The 4,874-nt window shown below is 32.6% G+C and overlaps 1 pseudogene; it reads right to left on the bottom strand.

The window, feature by feature from the left end:
- Positions 1-3,895: 3,895 nt before the first annotated feature.
- On the bottom strand, positions 3,896-4,668 carry LOC116810208 (large ribosomal subunit protein uL10-like; annotated as a pseudogene).
- Positions 4,669-4,874: the final 206 nt, after the last annotated feature.

The following is a 4,874-nucleotide window of genomic DNA, read 5'->3' as shown; positions in this document are numbered from 1 at the left end:
AATACATAAAAACTAAACACTCCAAATAAGACACAGAGTTTGTTGGACTGTAAAAAAGCAAAACCAAATTCTATGTTATCTATAAGAGGTGCACTACAAATACAAAAATGTAAATAGTTAGAAAGTATAAGAATGGCAAATAATATAGCATGTAACAATAAGCCTAAGAAAACTACCATAGTTATATTAATATGAGAAAAAGTAGATTTCAAGAGGAAAATACTATAAGAGATGAGGATAGGCAATTTTTAAACGGTGAAATGGGTAATTCATCAAAATAACACAATTCTATTTATGTATGCACTTAAAAACAAGGCACTTTTATGAAGCAAAAACTGATGGAAGTAACAGAAGCAATGCAAAACTCAAAAGACATGGCTATAAATTTGTAACACCCTTCATTCCCTAATTTATGGAACAAGTGGACCAAAAAAATCTGAAGAAATACAAAAGTCTAAACAAGAAACTTGAATTAATTGATATTTAACAGAACACTAATATGACATAAAATAATTATATTATGCACATTATTTTCAAGTATACATCAAATGGTGAACAGAATCAGTTATGATTTGTGTCATTAAATATGTCTCAGTAAATTTCAGAAAGACTGAGGTTTTCAGAGTATGTACTGTGACCACAATGGAATAAAATTAGAAATCAGTAACAGAAAATATCTAGAAAATCCCCAAGTGTTTGGAAATTAAATATGGTACTTCAAAGTAACACACGTACTAAATAGGAACTCAAGATTGAAACTTATATATTTTGAAACAAATTACAATAAACACAATATATAAAAATGTGTGGTACCTAGACAAAGCAGTGCTTAGAGACAAATCTGTAGCTTTAAATGATTATATTAGAACAACAAAACAAATGTTCTACAACCAAGGATCTAAGCTTCTAGCTTAAGAATAGACAATGTAAGTAATGATGGAGCATTAAAGATTTTATAAAAAGCAACAAAAAATTGGTAAAATTATCAAAAACCAACTTTTTCAGAACTTTGGAAATTAAACAAAGGTTTGTAGTAATCAAGGGTTATATGTCCAAGGAGGAAAAAGCTTGAATCTTGCCGCAATAAAACTTATAGATGTTACAGAATTACTCCAGTAAAGTCACTAAACAAACAACAGTAATAAACAGTAGCAATAATATACACTAAAGAGAGAGAAAATCTCATTTTAAGAGATGCCACATTATAAAATGTCCAGTTTTTGACACAAAATTACAAAACATGCAAGGACACAGTAAACTATGGCTCACACACAGGAAAAAAACCAATTAATAGAAACTGTCCTTGAGAAAGCCCAGACACTGGATTTATTGGTCAAAAATTTTGTCAATTATTTTAAGTATACTCAAAGAACTAAAGAAAATAACATCTAAAATAATAAAGGAAAATATGAGAATGATGTCTCATCAAACAGAATATAAAGAAAGAAAGAAGTTACCAGAAAAAAAAATAAAAATGAATTTTGGATTTGAAAAGTAGAATAACGGAAATAAAAAATTCACTAGAGGGGCTCAATAGCAGACTTGAGCTAGCAAAAGTAAGAGTCAGTGAATGTAACAGAGGCCAACTGAGATTATTTAGTTTGAAAATAAGAAAGATAAAAGAATGGAGAGAAATTAAACAGATCCTCAAAAACCTGCAAAATACCACAAAGTATACCAACTATGTATAGTGTGAGTTCACGAAAGTGAGGAGAAAGAGACAGGGGCAGAATGAATATTTGAAAAATTTAGCCAAAACCTTCCCAGTTTTTAAAAGGAAGTTTCAAATTTTGGTTGTAAAAGCTGTAACAAAATGTAGATTATGCTTTCATTATAATCTACATATCCAAGAAGCTCAATGAACCCCAAGTAGAAAGAACTCAAAGAGCTCCACATTGAGACATATCATATGCAAACTTTCAAAACTGGAAAACAAAGAATCTTTAAAGCAGCAAGAAAGAAGAAACTCATCTCCTACAAGGAATACTTAGTGGGATTCACAGCTAATTTCTCATGAAAAACAGTGGAGGCCAAACCACTGGACTGACATATTGAAAGTACTGAAAGAAAAAAGACTGTACACCAGAATTCTGTATTTAGCAAAAGTCTCCTTCAGAATTGGAGGAGAAATGAAGACATTGCCAGATTAACAAAAACAAAGAACTCATCACTAACATACTTGCCATACTTGCCCTTGAAAAAATACTAAAGGGAATCAATCCTTTAGGCAAACAAACAAACAAAAAAAATTAGATAAAAACAAACAAAACAAAAAAAATTAGTACAGATAAAAACTAGAATCAACATGAGGGCATAAAGGGCACTGGCAAAAATAAACTGCACAGGCAAATATAAAAGATAGTATTAATGTATTTTTTGTGCATGTTTTTTCTAACTGATTTTATTTAAAAACTGGATAAGGTAATACTTAAATCTGCATTGATTGGTGCAAAAATATAAAGATGTAATTTGTATGACAACAGCAAAAAGAAGGAAGGAGAATATAAAGCTGTATACTACATGTGCAAAGGTTTTGTATACTATTGAAATTAAGTTAGTATAAAATGAAACTATGTTCTTATAAATGAAGATGATTATTGTAATCCCCAGGGCCACCATTAAGGGAATACAATTTTAAATTTTAGTAAAATAAACAATAGAATTAAAATAATACAATAGAAAATATCTCCTTAACAAAAAAGAAGGCTGTAATGGAAGAGTAAAGTAACAAAAAAAAAATGAGACATGTCAAAAGCAAATAGCAAAATGGCAGATACATATTCCACATTATTAGTAATTGTACTAAAGGTAAATAGATTACACATTCCAAACAAAAGGCAGAGATTGCAGGATGGATTAAAAACCCAACATGATCTCTCTACATACTATCTATCTACAGAAGACAATCTTTAGATCTGAAGATACAAATAGGTTGAAATAAAAGGATGGAAAAAATATATTATGCAAACACTAACCAAAAAAAGCTGGAATGTCAATGGTCACAACAGATTTCAAGCAAAAATTATTACTAGAGACAACATTTAAAATTATATAAGAATCAATCTACCCAAAATATAATAATTATAAACATATATGGACCTAACAACAGAGCCCCAAAATACATGAAGCAAAAACTTACAGACTTGAGGGGAAAAATAAATAATTCAACAATAAATTCATTGATAGATAAAACATCTAGGCAAAGGATCGATAAGGAAATAAAAGTCTTAAACAACTATAGTCTTAACAGACAACTATAGAACACTCCACTAAACAACAGCAAAATACGCATTTTTCTCAAGTGTACATGGAGAATTCTCCAGGATAAACTACATGTTAGGTCATAAAACAGGCCTCAATAAATGGAAAGGAATTTAGATAATACAAAGCGTGTTCTCAAACCACAATGAAAATTATAAGTCAATAACAAAAGAAAATCCAGGAAATCTACAAATAACTTGAAAATTAAATAGCACATTTCTAAGCAGCCAATGGGTCAAAGTAGTTACAAGAGAAATTAGCAAACAGTTTGATATGAATGAAAATGAAAAAAGCAGCTTATCAAAACTTGTGGAATATAGCTAAAGCAATGTTTAAGGGAAATTTATAACATATATTAAACGTCTACATTAAAAAATAAGAATTTGAAATCAATAACATGAACTTTCACTGGAATTATAAGACACTGGAAAAAGAAAAGCAAATTAAAGTTAAACTGAAAGAAGAGAATAATCAAGATTAGTCAAAACCAGAGACATCTTTAATTATATCTAAAATATCTGACACTTCCTTTGCCTCAAAGTAAAGATTAGTCCTGGAATCCATTTAAAGAAGGTAGGTTCTTTGCCCATGTCTCTAGTGCTACCACCCCCACGAAAAATGTTAGTGCCCTTATTCACCAAGTAGTTAATGGTTTGTCTGCTTTAGATGATATACTATGCTGAGTTTTTATTTTAATCCTCAGAGAATTCCCATCTAATTGGGTAATCAATCTGCAAACACTGGCAACATTGTGGACACCCTCCAGGAAGTGAGAATGCAGTTTCTTCTGTGATGGCAAGGACTTTAAGGGTTGTAGATGCTGCTGTTGTCAAACACCTGCTTGATGATCAGTCCAACGGAGAAGAGGTGGGCAGTGTTCAGCATGTTCAGCAGTGTGTCTTGGCTTCCAATTTGTCTCCAGTCCTCATCAGCTGTACATCACTGAGGATTCCAATAGTGACCCTGGAGATTTTAGTGGTGATGCCTAAAGCCTGGAAGAAAAATGACTTCTTGGGCCCCAGACTAGTGTTCTGGGCCAGTACAGTGACTTCAGGTGGGGCAATGGCACCTGCACAGACATCAGCTGACACCTATTGGCCAGCAGTATGTCCCTAATCTCAGTGAAGACCTCCTTAGTGAGCACAAAGCCCACATTCCCTCAGATATAAGGCAACAGTTTCTCCAGAGCTGAGTTGTTTTCTGGTTGGCCTCAGATGGCCTTGTGAATTATAGTGTTCTTGTCCATCAGCTCCACAGACTTCCGTCAGAAGTATATGTGGATTTGTATCTGCTTGGAACCCACATTGTCACTTCCACAATGAGGCATTTTGGTTAATCATCTAAAAGTTGGATGCGCTTAAGGAAGTGGTTGGACTTCCAGGCTGTCCTGTCTTCCCTGGATATCATGGAGGCGTATCAGTGATTGCCATGCAGGGTTTAAAGACAATATCACTTTCATTAGGACACCTGGCAAGAGTCTTGTTGGTCACATTTTAGCAAGTCTAATACATAAATTTACTTCTTATTTTTTACTGTATAATAGGCACTGCTGTGAATAATCTGTCATTATTTACCTAATTTCCAAGTGTTTCAGCGTCCTTGACTCCATTTCT

This window comes from Hylobates moloch, unplaced genomic scaffold (assembly GCF_009828535.3).
Source record: "Hylobates moloch isolate HMO894 unplaced genomic scaffold, HMol_V3 SCAFFOLD_1, whole genome shotgun sequence".
Lineage (NCBI taxonomy): Eukaryota > Metazoa > Chordata > Mammalia > Primates > Hylobatidae > Hylobates > Hylobates moloch.
The sequence above is the reverse complement of the archived record's forward strand: the minus strand, read 5'-3'. Positions and strand labels throughout refer to the sequence as shown.